A 17298-nucleotide genomic window follows, 5' to 3' on the forward strand; every position below is an offset into this window, starting at 1 on the left:
AAAGCTAGAAAATTATGCCAGAGGTGCTAATATTCAGATGAATATACTGAGATTTACAAACATAGCTCATGTCACTGCTGATAGCAGAATTGTATCTGAATTCCAGGCTTACTGGGTCAAACTTCATGTAATCAAAGGATTGTCTTCTTTCTGCTATAGTTTCTACTGATCTCTGCCTGGCTCTCTATCGCAACCCATTGCCTGTTCTATTGCTGGCACTGAAATGCAGTCTGTTATCTTCATCTGCCTGCCTTTGGACTTGAAATGGCAACACAGCTGATGTTTGTTGATCTAATCCACTGGCGATGATCTGCTCTTGCCAAAGAGTTATGAAGCTGGACACATGGCATTGTGGCCAGTGGACGTTACAGATGGCATTGCAGGCCAAAGCGTGGGTCGCATCTGAGAGAAGGACGAGGTGAGTTCATCACCCCGGACCGGAGCAATGAGCTGTAACACTGCAAGTTAGCAAAGTGGTTCTCTGAGGGTGCAGCGCTGCTGGTCTCTGCTTCTGTGCCTGTTGGGAATTGCTATACTGCATCTTGCTTACTTCAGGCAGGATTTGCATCCCTTAGATGTGGTCTGCTTTGCCTTTCTTCCACCACTTTCAGTTCCCTCCTACAAATGCCTGCTCTGACTGCAGTTCTCTGCAGCCACATGTCTCAGTAACTGCTTAACCTAGAAATCCATTGCTAAAAAGATCTGACACCATAACACCCTGGAAAAGACTCCTCTCTCCTCCCTCCCCCTACTCTGCTCCTTCTCTTTTCTTTTCCCAGGATATATGAAAAGCTGTAACTACCAAATCAAAATCTATTTGATTTTTGTATTCCCTTGATAACCGGGCAGCTGATCTCTATCACCTGGCTAAGGCTTATCTGCTGCCTCCAGCCTCCCTGCTGCAGCAATTGGTTCCTGCAGGGACAGTGCTGGGTTATAAAGTGAGACTGATATCATGGTCAGGGCCCTTTGCTTTCTGACTGTGACCATTGTTGCAGAGATGTTCCTGAGCAGGCAGCTTTTTCTGGGAAGACTAGAAGGAAGAACTGGGCCTCTGGGATTTAGAGGCTCAAAGGTATATTTTTAATCTTGATCTTTTTTTCCAATTTAAGCTGTGAAGTGACGCTAGGGAACATACAGGGTCAACAGCATGAGCTAGAGCCAAGGTAAGGGGTTGGTAGTTTTGCGTTAGCTCTTAAACTTTCCAGGTGAGAGCCTGTTCTGAAAACAGTTTTTGTGGAGGGCAAAATGACAGCTGCTGTACTTAAGTATAATTCTGTCCATTTTTAACTCTAATTGTATTTTTTTTCTGTTACTCAAGGGTGAGATTAGCAGGGTGGTGAAGAGGCTATAGGTCCTTATCTGCACAGCTGGATTCAGGCAGCTAATCCCCAGCCATGTAAAACTAGTAGGATGTGGGAATGAGAGTGATCCCATCCCTTCTGGCTAAATCATGTCCTAACTGTAGTAATTTGGTTGTCTGGAGCCACTGGTAAGGCTGCACCCAGGTAAGCACCTTTTAATACCCAAGATGGGAGATGAGGAAGCAGAGTCCAGCACAACTGTGTTAGTCTTATGGTTCAGCTGTTGGGTGTAATTATATTTCCTTTGACAGAGCACTAGCTCAGGGTGAGAGGGATTAGAGTTAAAACAGATTGTCTTTCTTCCCTAGAACTGAGCAGTCTGGAGAGCACATACAGCTTTTTGGCAGTTTGGTTGAAGATCTTTTGGCAGTACAGCTGCAAGAGCATTTTGCTGCCCCAAGGACAAGGGTGCTGCAGGGCAGCCCTTGCAATGTGTGGTGCAAGAAACAAGCTGGGCTAGCTGAGGTGGGGCAGCTGATAAGCCTCAGCCAAGCCCCAGAGATGAGCTGCAAGGAGTATGAAAATGAAAACATGAGGTAGTAATTATAGCTGCTTCGGAGAAGGGCCTTCCCTCCACATGCTCCTTCCTAGGAGAAGCCACTCAGGGTTTATAGGGCTCCAAGAGAAAACAGAGTGGGTCCGCTGCCTGCCGGCTCTCCTGTATGGCTGCAGCTCTGCTGAAGCGTAAAGCCATCCCTTCACCCCTTGTTCTGCAATGCTGTCTTTAACGCTAGCACAGCCAAGCTGGCAGTGGCTGTGCTCAGGGAGGAAGCTCAGGTGGAGGCTTAACTCCTCTCTGCTCAGCTTTGCCTTCTTTAGATCTGTTCTAGTTGCAATACTGTCACCCATTGCTACCAATACTCTGGCGCAGCAATGGCCAGGCACTGGTTAGTTGGCTCCATTTAGTGGCATCTGCGTTATGTGACTCCTCTCTTTGCTAGGTTGGCCTGCCATGGGCACACCCCTAAATGTTTAGGTCACAAAGCAGCTCATTTTTGAAGCTATTTTGAATATATCTAATAAGTAATAGAAACAAAATGGTGTACGAACTAGCATGTTGAGTATTCCCAGACTGGCTGCTTGGTGTATCAGGGTGTTCACCCTGATGTGAACGCACTCAGCTGAGTTACGAACCCTTCAGCCAGGCTGAGAAATACTGCTTTGGCATTGCTCCCAAACACTCACATTGACCACTGAGATAAATGTAGGATTTCTTTGCTTTCAAGTGAGCAAAACTGTTCTGGTTAGTGGTCTTCATTTGCAACAGCCTAAAGCGAGCCAAAGTCCTAATGCACTGTAGGATGCCATAGCTTGGCTCCGATGCAGCACTTGGACACCCGACAGCATCAGCTGGATGCACCTGAAATGCTGCCTGCTGCTGAGCGTGTTACTGCGCCTCTTCTTTGCACCTGGCAGCTGGACACGGAGCCCTTGTGGCCATGGTTTGGTAAAGGCTGGCAGTTTTATGGGATGAAATGAATTCAGGCGTAGGTGTTTGAAGCAGTACTGTATGCAGGAAAAAAACAAAAACAAACAAAAAAAAACTTCATAGGAGTGGTTGTCCATAGTCTGGGTGGATTATTTTACACTCTAAGGCTGTATTACTACGAGTGGTCAAGATACCAGAGCTCAGCTGCAGGCAGTGGATGGCCCCGGGCAGTTATCCTCACTGAGCAGTGAAGTGCCGTTGTTCGAACCACCAGAATGAAGAGCAACTACCTTCACACTGAGTGAAGGTAAAATGTTCTGTTCTACATTAGAGTTGAACTAAAAGAGTATGTATAACATGTTACCTCAGCCCAGTGGACATACACTAGCTTGCTAGCCAAGGAAACGGCACTGTTTGCAACTACACAGCCATGCCCTGCTTCTCCCCTGCTTGAATTAAAGTGGTTTGAGCACAGCTGCATAAAACTCAAGTCTAAAAAGGCTTTTAAAATGTGGATGCTTGTATTTATTTGCATATATCAGACCTTAACAATTAAAATAAATAAAAGTGGTGATAGAATCACTCTTCTCTGTGTGAATATTTCATATTGACTGAGAGGAGCAAGAGAACAAGCACTCTTATGGCTTTGACACAAGGAATTCCCCATTATAAATCTTGCTTTCTGTGCAGTAATGCTTCTTAAAATACCACTTTCCTTCTCTTCCCACTCCTAGCAGAAACAATATTCCTTTATTCCTTGTAGAATACATGCACACAATTTTTCTTGCAAAGTGTGCAATCTCTCCTTCCCCTTACTAAATTGAAATTCAAAATTTCAGCCTGGCTTCCCAGAAAAGGTGGTGATGCTCAGTATAAGACAGTTTATTCCATCTGATGGCTTATTATCATTATTCACGTCATTTTTTTCCTTTATATGAAAGCAGTTGTTAAAGGAACCAGTACACACTTATCACCAGTTAGCAAGAAAACTCGAGTCTCTTCTTGAGAGACTTCTTTGGCCACACAGGCTTTGCTAAGACTCATTCCGGGGCTGTGTTTAGCAGAACTGAACATGCCATTGGTTTTGGATACTAACCAAAATGTATTTAGATACAGCCTGAATGGATGCAAGAACTGTCAAGTGTGTGTGCTCAGAACAGCTGTGCAGGGACATCCAGGTGAAGAGGAAAAGACTGGGATGGTGATAAAAGATCTGTAGTGTGACCCAGTCAGTGGTGGGTGCAGAGTTGCAGCTCCTGACAGAAATAGAGGGGAGCTAAAGCCTGGCAAGGTGACACCCTGCTTCTTGTCCAGATGAAAACATTCAGGACACTACTGTTTTCTTTTCATGCTGTATGTGTGTTCTTTCCTGCCTCCTTCAGTAGGATGAAATGCTCAGATAGTTTCCTAGATAGAGGCTTACTCTGTGTGTCTGCGTGTGCATGTGTGTAAATGCATTATCAGTGCATGAACACTTCCAGTGTTCAAGAAATAAAATAAAATTAAAAAATGTTACTCAGGTAGCAATGATGGATTCTGGATTGCATGAATAAAGCTCAGTAGAGCCTGCTGCAGCATAACCTTCCCCTCAGCAGGGGGGAAAGCTGAGCAATGAAGATGAGGTGACTTGCCTGAGACAATGTGAGGCAGAGTTAGGAACAGAAATCAGGAGGTTTGTACTTAAGTCTGGCTTTCTGACAAGGTCACCCATATTTCATCAATGAACTGGAAATGTGCGAGCTGTGCTTTTGTCTTTAGGAAGAAGAGATTTAATCCAAGTGGGTAATTTCAGTTTGGTCTGAAAGGCTCAGTGGCAGGTGAGAACTTTCTGCTTCCCATCATCCAGCTCTTAATTGCAGTTTTTTTGTTGTTGTTGTTAGTTCGATGCTGTATTCTGAATCTCAATGGCATGGTGACAGCAAGACCATATAAATATTGCCCTGCTGCTGTCTGGTACCAAATTTATTTTTCAGGATGGGTCCATCACAGTGTGAACTGCTGAGCCTGACAAAGTGTCAGGGCTTGACTGCAAGTGCTTGGGGACGTGCCATAGCCAGAGGTGTGTCATGCCAGGACTCTTCCTGCGTGCAGAATGGGTGGCTTTAGGCATGTGTGGCTACTGCCCTGTTTTTTCAAAGAGACAGGAGGTCACATCCCTTTCCTTCCCTCCCCACAAGTGAAAGGAAGGTTGAAATACAGGTCCAGGTTTGCAGTACAGTCTGTCTTGCTGATTCAGGTCCTCTCTGACAGAAAGGTATAATGAGGAAGAGCAGAAGGCAAGCACACTTCATTGATGATTTGGGGAAAGGAGAAGTAAGGGAGAATGAAACAAGCTGTTCTTACAGCTACAGGGTCTGTGCAGGTACCACCACTGCCTAATGTGAGCAGTTGCTTTGGATGCGTTTGCTGCCTTATACTCCCTGAAAAAACAGGAGTAATCCAAACAGCAGCATTCTCTACGCCTAAGAAATACTGAATTCTTTTTGATCCTGCAGCCTTTGTCTTCTCCATTCCTCATATGTTCTGTGTTGCTCAGTGGGACAACTTTTCTGGTCGGTAAAAAATGGGGTGCTCCTTGATAACGCTGCTTTTGAGGAGAGGGATGCTGAAGCTAGGTGCCCCACCGGTGGCTGTGTCCCTGCTGGCTGCTCAGGATCCCTCTGTGTTCCTAATCTAGAGCATCCCACAGTGAGACGGGGCTAATCTCCACATGAAACAGGTTTTAGGGTTGAGGCAGCTCGCTAAGGGAGCCTGAAGCAGCAGCAGGGGCCCTGACTCCCTGCCCTGCCCCAGCAGAAGCTGGTGAAATGTGCAGTGGCTTCAGGGGAGCTGGCCTGGCCCCAAGGACCGCCAGGACGCTGCTGTAGCCTGAGGCGTACAGCTACAAAGGAAGGGGGAGAAAAGCTGTGATAGAGTGAACGGGAGGAAAAAGGGTAGGAACAGGGATTGAATCCAGCTCCTTCTTCTACAGGGGAAAAATTAACATTTCTTTTAAGCCAACGAGATGGCAGAGCCTGGCTGCACAGAGATAAGTGTGTACAGCAGCTGCCCAGTGGGACTGTACAGGCTGACAGTGTTTAGCATGCTGCACGGAACAGCCTCGGAGCCAACTCTTCTCAGCGAGATGTCCCGGGGTGCAAAACCCACGGCTGACGGGGGCCGGGGGGGGGTGGATGCAGGTGCTGAGGCCTACAAGAAGTGGCTTCTCCACTCCGGCCTGATGAGCGCCTGCATGACAGAAGAGGTGAAGCAAGTGTGTGTGAAGGGGACACGTAGCTCGTATCACTGCTGCCTGGTGAGGTGACAAGGAGTTTAACGAGGACACCCTGACCACCGAGTGTGGCTGTGCTGCCTGTGCAGGCGGGCCGGTGCTGTCGGGGTGGCTGCTGTGAGTATGGTGGGGCCAGTCTCTGAGGAGGAGAAAGAAGCACATGGTGTGCAGTGGTGAAGTCAGCTTATGTGTTCCTGCCTTATTCCTGGCCACGTCTCGCATTGCCACACTGCAAGCTGGGATGCTGGCACGGTCTGGCTTAAAACAATGCTTTTCTTGGGGGGCTAAGAGCAGAGTTATTCTGTGTTCTCTGTAACATCTGGAAACTGGGCTTTTGTCTTGGTGCATCTGAGGCGGTTCTTCAGCAAGGAGCTGGCACAGACCACTTTGAGCACATCTCCAGGAATGGCCAAGAATTTATCATGGAAGCTTTCAGGAGAAAGATGTTTAATACTGAGCTGTAGTTTAAACCTGTTTTATCGCTACTAGCTTGCTGTGTAAGGAAATTACCAGATGAGGAACTACCTGCTCAAAGTAAAATAAGAATATTTTGCATGTGCTTTTTTTATACAGAACTGCAGGGCAATATTGACAATACGAAGTTAGTCTGGGCAGAGGAAATGAACCATCAAATCTCTGCAGAGAGGATGAGGACTGTAATGCTTGCTGCTGAGAGCAGTACAAAATCCCTCTTGAATATCAGTGGAAAATGAGATATTTTCACAGGGTGGGTATGCAAGACAAAATAGACACATGGTTCACGGTGAAACACTGGCAGGACTACCTTGGAATGAGGAAATCATCTTCATATCTTCTGGGATTCTCCTGAATTAAATGGCTGATGTTTTAGAAAATTGACACGAGTTATTTCAGGGATGTATCCCCCAAGTTCTTATTACCATGCTGTTAGGAGAATGTCCTGATTTTCTGCAATTAAACAAAGATAGGTAACTGTTTAACATTCTGTGACTGCAGCCAGTAGCTGTATTAAATTACCGTGTGTGCAGAACAGATAGCATCCGTAGGAATGGAGTTGGCCAAAATAAGATAACAAGGAGGAATGGAGCGGCTTACTACCTCTGCTAGATTAGCAGCCGAAATATTTGAGGAAGGAAAAGACCAAATGGCATTTTTTTGCTTTAACGTTTATAATTGTAGTACTCTTTCTTAGCATCTATTCCATCTCAACTCTTTTGTCTCTTCTTTCAAATTCTCTTTATGTGTAAAAATGCCTTGTATAGTCAACAACTACACTGTTCTTTAAAAACAGGTACCATGTAAAAGGGACTTGTTAGTCTGTTCTCCTGGTGCAGTTGTTAGTGCTGAAAATGTGGAATTGTGTTTCTGGAGGTAACAGGCAGTCTGGATATTTCCCTGAGCCAATTGCTCCCCGAGTCGATGTTCGTTGCCTCTCTGCGTAGCTAAAAACAGATCTTAGCAGAACTTAGTAGTATTCTTCCAGTGTTGGTCTGCCTGCATACATGATCACCAATAATCAGCTGCACAGTAGCAGCTTGTTTTCTGCTATCTGGCTTGTTGGAGGTGATATATGAAGTATAAAGAATACTGTGAGATGTTTTTCTTAAGCTACGTTAAGCCCACTGTGCTGACAGCAGCAAAACAGAACTTGTTTTGACAGGGAGTTGAGCTCATGTGACACATAAGCTAAATGCAGGAAAGATGAGGATCTCTATCAGACCCTGGTGATTTTTTCTTTTGTGGGTCATTTTAAAAAGCCTTTCCCCAGTGCTTTCCTAGCCTCCCAGCACTTATTTTCTGAGCTGTCACCTTCTCCACAATGTGAAAGACACTTTTTTTCCCCCCGTTGGTCTTTATAGCTTGTAGCACAATTCAAAGGCTCAAGATTTGTTTTAAGATTTATGGATCATTACAATATTGGTAGTGTTGCATCTTTATGTGGTGGTGATATGTCACCATGAGTTGTTGCTTCCAAGGAAACTGATGCAGTTCGACAGCAGGAAGACAGTGTCGTGTCTCATGACGTGGTTCTTCTGCACCAGGGGGCACTTATGTGGAGTTAGGACCCCAACACAGATGGCGTAAGCCTGTAATCACTCTGTCTTCTCTGAGGCAAGCACGGGGAATTCAAATCATCTTCAGGGCATGGATCAGATGGATTTTTTTTCTGTAACCATCAAGGGGCAATTGCTACCCCAACAGGTCATCGAGCCAGCTCACTCTGCCACAGTCTGAAAGATAGATTGCTTTAGGTCTGGCGTTTATTCATGCCAAGATGGATATGAATAAATCCTGTGCTCCAGTATGTAAGCTGTTTGCATAGCACGGGTCGGAAAGGTCCCATTCCTCTTTTCCCCTCTGTACAATGTTGTATTATGAGGGCTTTGCATTCTTCTGAAGGATGAAATATTTGAGGTTGCAAGAATCAGAGTGCTGAAGGTTAATGGGCCCTAAGAGTCTGATAAATATCATTAATGCTCTTCCATTAATCACCTAGACTGGGGGAACCTACTGGTCTGTGCTGGGTTTCCCCCTGGGCCTGCCCTAGTTCCCTTACTAAAGGAGGGGTGCATGTGCTCAAGGTCTCTTCCAAGCATGATGCCAGGAGGCAGCACCCTGTAACCAGCATTACAACGTTTACCTATCCCATGGTTTAGATCTAGTGAGTTCATTCATCCAATAACTGGATTTCTTGTTTCAATGGGTATTTCCTGCTGGGTTGTCCTCTGGATAATGGGCTTGCTGCTGCTGTGAATATAGCAGAGAAACCACAATGGTACGTGGAGCTTGCCTTAACAATAAGCAACTGCTCAGATGTTTTCTGGTAGGTGAAGGTGACTTGGAAAACTGCTCACTCATAGAAGTGTGCTGCCAGAAGTCTTCCCCCTGTACTCGTTGTTCTGTGACCAGTCACCAACATGCAATAACTAAAAACCAACATTACCTGATAACTGCGGGGTCAGATGACAGTCCAATTTCCAGGGGCCCGGTAACAAGTGGGTGTTACATCAGGAACTGGAGCCCTTCTCCAGGGCTGCATGAGCCATGGAGGCCTTGTGGAGGCCATCCTGGCTGTATTGCAGTGAAGTGGGATGAGCTGGCAAAGTTCCTTCATGTGCTGCATCTCTTCTCAAAGTGCTGGTCCAACAAAATACTGAATAAAGTAAAGCTATGAGCATTGGTAAAGTACTCTGGGACTGGGAGTTGGGAGCAGCATTAGGGTCATCAGAAGAATTTAGAAAACTCTTTGACCTACCTAATGCCAAGCCTCTGCTTTCACTGAAGTCAGCAGCAGAGCTCGCAGTGACCTCATCTGTGCAGGACAGAGTCGAGAAACACAGCACTTGTCTTGCTGCCTTGCCCATGGCAATGTCAACAGCTATCACCAGCAGTGAACCTGGTCCTGGCAGGTAGATGAAGGATGAAGGAGTCCCTTAATATGTAGGAGAAATGATTAATAAGTTTTCTAATGTGTTGTTATAACAACCAGCTGTTTGCTTTTGCCTCTGCTTGTCTACATGCTAGTGTTGAGCAAGGGGCGGAAGTGAACAGCACAGTGCATGCAGCCCACAAGGTGTTGGTGCAAACCCCTTTTGTTCGCTGTCACCACCATAAGTAGGATCTAGGGAGAAGCTGAAGCCTTGGGGAGCCAGGAGTAGGGTGGCTGCAGAGAACTGAAGGGCTGTGGCAGTTGCACTGGGATGTGGCTTAAATGGTACAAGGAAATGCTCTGCTCCTGCAAGTGGGGCCAGCTCTGTAGATCAGTGAAGTGCTAGCGATTTACTGTAAATTAGATATAATATGCTGCAGTGAGTGTGTAGCCTGAATGCTACCCATTACTCCCCTTGAGAACCTCAGAAGGCATCACAGTCTCAACTGAAGAGCTAAAACAGGGAGTGTCAAATAGCCCTCAATGGTAAGTCTTGCTGCTGGTGGAAGAGCCAGCCTCTTGTGCAAAGCAATGTGTGTGTACTCCATTCGGCTGGAGTCGGTCTATTATTTTTCATTTTGTACCATTTACTCTGCAGTCGTACTTTGTAACACATCATTCCGGTACAGTTTTTATTACAGAGTATAGGAAGTGCAGAAAGTAGTTTATCTACTTCTCTCCATCTCTAGCAGTGATAGCATAAACAGAGATGTTTCTCTCACACAGGAGCTCTGGGGACAGGACTGTTCCCTCACGCAGGGGCAGGGCTCAGGGCCATGGCAGTATTGCTCTAGGCTTTGCACAAGCACCTGGATATGCTGTTTTTGGGTAAAAGAAAACATGTTCAATAAGACAGAGATCCTACTGGCCATCACTTCTGAATGCAGGAGAGCAGCTAATGTTGCCATAATGGCTCGAGTCGGGGTAACGTCTCCTCTCAAGCTGCGGATGTAATGGAGACGAGTGTCAGGCACTGACACTCGTTGTTACAGGCGAGGGACCTGCATCATTTGAGGCGGCTGACTTTGAACGTCCTCTGTATGTGTCTGAGGAACTAGATCTGCTCTGTAGACTTCTGAAGGACTGCTGCACCCATCTGGTGTTGCCCTGCATGGCACGTAGCTTACGTGAGTGGCCGAGGCTTATCTCTACCCCTTGCTTCCCAGAGTGGTAAGGGAGTGCATGAGATTCAGGGCACTGGATCTCCCTGTCAGACCCTCGTGTGTTGCTCTGTGAAGGATCTCAAGCCCAGGCTAGAGATGGATTATTTCTCCTTTGTGGCTATCATAAACCCATCAATGACCAGCATAGTCTTATGTTTGATAGTTGCTACAGTATCGCGCCCAGGCTCAGTGCTCCAGCCAGCCAAAAGCCAGGTGAAAAGATAAGATGCTCTTGGCCTCTCTTTCAAAGAGACTTCTGCCCCTGTCAGAATCACTTCAATCTCCCAAGGCACTTTCAAACAGCACCTGTGTGCATGAACACAGGTGCTGAGCCACATCTCCAGTCTTGCTGAGGGCTACTAGCTACACACCGGAGTTTGACACTGTAATAATAAATTTCTTTTGTCAGATGAAATTAATCTTGGATTATCTGCTTCACCAATCCAAATACAGGCTTCTACATTAGCATCCACTTTCCTTAGGCTTGAATCTTTCAGGAAATAGATGCAAATTGGAAAGCCTACGTAAGTTAACCAAGGTTGTAAATCCAGCCACATCACACGTGAGCCCGGGAGGTAGAGAACAGCTTTCAAACCACTTCCCACAAATTGGGAGTGAGTGCTGCACTCTCATACATCTTATTAAAGCTGTGGTGAGAAACAGGCTGGCTAATACAGTGACCCTGTGCTTGAAGCAACCACTGCCATCTAAGGAACAAAAAATACTGTCACCTACCTCCAGCCAATGCAATCCAGATTAATTTCTGCCCCCTGAATTAATACACCAAAACCTTGCAATGAGCCCCTCAGGGCTGTGCTCAATAGATCTGCCCCAAGCCTGCTGTGTGAAGAGCTCTGTGGTAAATCAGAGGAGCCCCCTGCCATCACCTGCCTCGTTTGGGTCCCTGCATGCGTCACCTTCACTTGTGATATTTGGGTGTCAGATTTGGCTAGTAGGTTACTCCCAGGGAAAAGGTGCGAGAGGGTGCACAGCAGCAGCGCTGCGCAGTGAGGAGGTGTCTGAGCTGGCAAAGACCCCTTTGCTTTAGGCCTGGAAGCAGGATTGCCAAGGGGAGACAATTATGTCAGAGCATCCTACATCTGAGGGGCTCAAGCACAAAACTTTCTGGACCAAGCCAATATATGGAGCTGTCCTTTGCTGTGCTGTGTGGATGTTAACCCCTTTGTCCTTACCCCAGTTTTTTGACAGTTCATTTCAGGAAACACTTCTGTTTTCTTGTTTGTTTTGTTTCAGGGTTTTTAGGTATTTTGATTATTTTTTTTCTTCCCAGAGTACATGCCTACAACTGAAGTATTAGAAACCTCAGAATTGTAGTCAAAGCATAATTTAAAAACATGCTAGGAGTGGAAATGCAATTAAGATGCCTTAACCGCCTTTACTCTGCCCTGCAGCAATGCAAAGGAAAACAATTTGTTTTTAAAGGTTATTGTAATCTAGAGCTTTAAAACCTAACATGCCTTAATCATTACTAAATGGTTATTGGAGAAGTTTACCTTCTTCAGCCATAAACAACTGCTAAGTAAAATGTACCTTTTACATCTTTACTAGGGAAATAGCACAAGAACAATTGTCACTGTGGCCATTTCATAACAGACTGAGCCAAGTATCAGCAAATGAAGCCATGTCAGATCTCAGCTGACTACTGAATAGCAAGGGTCATACCAAGCACAGGTGTGGGCCTCCCTACCTTTTTTGGCTTCATGTGAAGAAGAAAAATCTATTTATCAAAGCCATATTTCCATACAAACGGCATGTTTCTGTCTGGTCCTGCAATCACCCACTCTGGTGCTTAGCTTGATATTCCTGGGGACTACTCACACATTTCATGTCAGACTGACATTTGGTTTTCTAGCATGAGGGCCGGTTCTGTCTTCTCAAAGCTTCAGTCTCCTTGCATCTTGAAGCACCAAGATGAGGGGCAAAAGAATGACCTTTGTCAGGCATGCAGCACAAATGACTTGCTCTGGCCAGCAGGACTGTGCTCTGGGTGACTGCTACCAGCCTGTCCTCACCTGGTCTTCCACCATTTTGCCCCCACGATTTGGTAGGTCATAGGGACCACAAAAGAGAAGTAATCTGCTCCTTAGGCTGATTTATCTTAAGGTGATGGAGAGCTTGGAGTACTTGTTTTTTCCATTTTTAAGATCTCTCAAAATGAAAAATCTGCTGCTTTTCTCAAAGGACACTTGCAATTTTTGGTTGAGCAAAGTAAAATTCTTCATACTGTGTGAAGGTTTTTAACTCTTTGTGCGTCTTTGCCATTATATATCCTCCTGTAAGCCACAGGACGAGGATTTCAAAAGCTGTAACTTTTGTCTTTTCCTCACGTCAGAAACTACAGTACGGTTGAACCAATCAGGTATTTTGAAATTTTCCACTTTCCTGGGAAGGGATTGGCAGGATTCTGTGTAGACATGCATAGTAGCAAACCCTTCTGGCTGTGCTTGAGATGGACTTGTACATTTGTAGCTCAGCTGTGCTGGGCAAGGGGGTTCATTACACACTGCCCGGCTTATCAGGTGCAGTTTTGAGTTGCCGTAATCTGACATTACATTTGGAAAGCTTTCGCTGTCCTCTCCTGACAGCAGTCTGTGATCCGTATTTTTTTACGGCTGGTATAATCTGAAAATCAAGTACTTCTGGCAGTTTTTGTAGCTCCATATAGTACACTACATTCATCTGAACAACTGTCATTTGCCTTTAATCTGTCCAGATCCAATTATTTTAAGTATTCACAGGTGAAGCATTAGAGACCACATGTCCCTTTTTAAATAATAATGATAATTTAAAAAAAAAAAAAGGAACTTTGTTTTCTCTGCTATGGCTGAAGGTGGGAGCTCTGTACCTGGTCACACACTGGCCTGTGATGTGACAAACACTTCGCTGTGCCTCAGTTCTCTTGTAGGTGCAGTAATCCTGCACTACTCCTCCCCACTCCTCCATTTAAAATATGGTTTGAAGTCTACAATGTGTTTAATGTGAGCAGGAGAGACTTGTTCAGTCCAGTTTCATTGGAGAACAAGCATTTACTTGGTATTATCTTCCTCTTGAAAGTAAAAGCAGTGATACTGGAGTCTTCTGTAGCAGGAATGGTCTGAGCTGGGACAATGCATGAAAGTGGGGAAAACAACAGGAAAAAAATGGTTGTGTTTGTTAGCTCAGTGTTTCTCAAATGTTTCATGTTTCCAACGCTATCTGAAGTGATAATAAAGTCTAAGTTTTCCCCCCTTACGCTTGCTGTGCAAGTGCACAAAGGTACTAGTGGTAACAGTGTTATGCCAGTGTAATTACTTTATGTTGTGTTTTAAGAGGCTGGCAAAGAGCTCTTGGCTGTAAAGGGTTAGGGTGTGCAAGGAATGCAAGAGCAAGATTTCTTTAGCCTGAGATCATAGCTGCATGTTCAGCATGCCACTAATCCTCTTTTCCTCCCTGGACTGTGTTTCTTGAGCTCCTTGGGGGATTTTGATCCATCAGTTGAAACCCCCAATCTATTACTGAGCCATAACTGCCTGTGGAAATACACCAAACCCAAACTTGATTGCCAGCACCTCTAAAACCTTAGGGCAGTCAGGATTTGAGAGGTGGGTTAGTATGTGCTGGGGCTCAGTGGGATGGGGATGCGGTGCTCACGGCGCAGAGGAGGCATCAGGCTCACTGTCAGGCAGGGAAGCAGCTCCCTGCTGTGCTCTGGGACAGCTCTGCAGTGGTGCTGGGGCAGTGATGCCCCTTAGAAAACACTGGCGCTTCTCTGTGAAAGTGGAGCGAGGTCTGGAGAGTGACACCCAAGCAACGGACTTCGTGGCATGGGCCTCCTCACCAAGAGTCACTGCTTACTCTTGGCTGGTAAAGGATTCCTCTCTGTAATGCCTGAGCTAGTAGCAGTTAGTTCTGTCTCTTTGGGGAATATTTGGTGATGTTTAGCAAAAAGGTTTGTGTTCTCAGATCAAGCCAAATAGGCCATTTACCCCGTCGCAGTACTGCTACCACAGCTTCTGGCACCGGCAGAGCTCTCAGCCAGCACCTCTCCCCTTTCTAGCAGCAAGGAGCCGCCTGCAGGAGCTGGAGGATGGCGAGGCAGCTGCTGGACACGCTGCTGCCTCCCTGGCTGCCCATGGGTGGGCCCAGCAAGTCCCCAGTGTGGGCTCTGGGCTAGCTGAGGGCAGCACCCTCCTGCCCGGAACAGACAAGGCCCATTAAGAGTTAATACCTGCAATTAGAAATGAGCCGCGCGAGTTGGAGGTTTCAGAAAGATGACAGTGGGTGTGAAACGCTGTAACGTTCCCATTAATTTGAAATGTCTCCTTTCTGGCCAGAAAGAAATGCCCAGATTTTTTAGTCAATATTAATTTTACACTTGGCACCACAGGAGAGTGTGAACTGCTGAGTTCACAAAGGGTCCATCTAATAAACAGACAATAGAAAATCAGAAAAGCGAAGATTGAGTTCACTTGCCCAGGCGATGAGAGTATAATAACCATGAGGGCTGCAGAGGGCAATGGAAAATTCTGAGCAGTAATGAGGAGCCGCAGCGAGCGCCTGCGCCTTGGGTCAGTGGTGGACACAGGTGGGAACGGCGGGAGAAGGTGGGATGGCGTGGTGCTGTGTGGGAGGGAGGGGGCCTCGGATCGGCAACGGGAGACGGAGGAGGAGGAGGAGATCGCATCACCGGGGTGCTGGACGTATGGAAGGGCCAGAGAAGGAATGCCAATTGTTCCCCTGCAAATGGATCCCATGCCTGATCTCCACGTGATTTCCTTTAGAAGAGTTTGAAATTTTAGATGGGCTCCCACATGCACACCTGCAGCCTGTCAGGTCGGCTCTGCCCCTCCCTGTTTTGATCGCCTCTCCTGCTAGATTACTTCGTTAAGCAAGCCATCCCACCTCCTGACAGCCTGCAGGATGTGAGGCATCAGGCTCTGGAAGGTGTGGTGACCAGCCAAGTCAGTACTGCAGGAGTAAGAGATGAACTTGGTTCCAAAGAGCCAGATGCTACCGGCTTCCTAATAAACCCAGAGGAAACTCCGTGAACAGGAGATAAATATCAGAAAAACAGATTGCTTTGAGGGATATGTTTGCCTGCTTTCTTCGGCTTTCAAGCAGTCTGATAAGCAGGTTTCTTTTATTGTCTTGATACCAGCGCAGGACTTTCCAAAGCCAGAATTGCTTAATTTCACTCATTCATAGGCACTTGGAGCTTACAGACATCCTTGTGCTTCATGCCTTGACCTCTGCTTTCTTCATGAGACAGCAGGGTCCAGACCTGGTTAACATCCTGAAGACTCCATTCCCTGCTTTAGCTGAGATGATGTTTCAAAATAGACTGATTTTTCTGCAGGATTGTTCTTTTAGTCCCCTTCCCTTTTCTTATTAATGAACACTTTTGATATATGTGGAACCTGAATTCTACCTCGATTGAAACTGTACCCCAGTATCAAAATTCAAAGTTGAGGTGAGCCTCGGTATCACCCCAAGCACTGAAATCACTCAGAAGCCTGGCACTTAGTTAATGCAAACATCTCGGGGAGCCCAAATGCTTTATTTTAATTCCTGTAACACTGTTAACATTTTTGATCTGGCCATTAAAGAAGCAAGGTGAAAGAGTAAGGAAGCACCTGCCTCTGCATTATCTGTCTGTGACAAGCCAGCAGTGGATGCTGCATCTGATTATCTGTAATGCTCAGGAATGGTTTCTGGACGGAAAACTACAGATTTTGTTGAAGAGGAAAAAGAGGTTCAGCCTTCTCAGCATAGGATGCAGATGTAATCCAGGCACTGAGATTAAAAAAAAAAAAAAAAAGATGGACGTATCAATTCCTTGTCAAGGGGGTAACTTCAAAGCCCAGGTGAGAAACTGCAGAGAACAAAGTGCACTTGCACTAAGTGTAGTAAGGGGAATATGTGTGAAGTGTGAAGTGCATGTGTTGAGAGAGGAGAGAAATGGAGCAAACAGAGTCCTTTGGGGGAATGAAGAATTCCCAGAGCCCCTGGTGTGAAAAAGGGACAGGAAGGTTTGCAGAGAATCCGCAAAATACAAGCCAGCTAGGGATGGGAGATGAAGGAGGCCTATGGGGGTGTGGGAGTAGAGTAGCTGAATGCAGAGACCACCTGCAGAATGAGAGGTTGCCTTCTCTCAGGGGTGGCACAGCACCAGACACAGGAGAGGAGGCCTGCAGGTGGGCAACGCCAGCAGCCTGTGTGAATACCACGGACAGATGGCAGAGTAAACCATCAGGCCCAGGTCTGTGGGCTTAGCTGACATTGCAGCTTCTCAAATCTGTTTGTTTTCAAGGCCACGGGTGTGTTGCTGAAGTTTTCTAACCTACAAATCAGAGGTGAAAAAATCTCATGCAATCCAGAGGTATTATTGGGGTTTTGCTAAAGCTGTAAATATTTTAATCACATCTTATAAGCCTTTAACATTAAGCTCAGTGTTTTCTGTTCCTTTGGCACCCAAATCTGCAACACCGGATACAAGCAAAATGCAACATCTGTTCTGAGGTATGCATGAGTTTATGCATCCCTCTGCAGGTGTCCTGCAGTGGGTGTGTGCCCTTCCCCTGCTTTCTGCAACCCAGGAAACTCATCCTGTAGCCCTTGGGGTGTGACAAGGGCTTGGACCTACAGCGTTGTGATCAGGAGAA

General features: G+C 46.1%; 1 protein-coding gene across 3 annotated transcripts in view; it reads left to right on the top strand.

Annotated features, from left to right (window-relative positions):
* The first annotated feature begins 974 nt into the window (after positions 1-974).
* LOC310880246 (uncharacterized protein) overlaps positions 975-17298 on the top strand; it is a 44131-nt gene continuing 27807 nt past the window's right edge. Inside the window, exon 1 of one of the 3 annotated variants that reach the window (XM_083795780.1) lies at positions 975-1075. The gene's annotated coding sequence lies outside the window, so the exon portion shown is untranslated. Of the gene's footprint in view, positions 1076-1484; positions 1509-17298 lie in introns of those variants that run through there. The other 2 variants (XM_083795782.1, XM_083795784.1) reach the window with 2 other exon arrangements.

Source organism: Anser anser (assembly GCF_964211835.1).
Source record: "Anser anser genome assembly, chromosome: 12".
In the NCBI taxonomy this organism is placed as follows: domain Eukaryota; kingdom Metazoa; phylum Chordata; class Aves; order Anseriformes; family Anatidae; genus Anser; species Anser anser.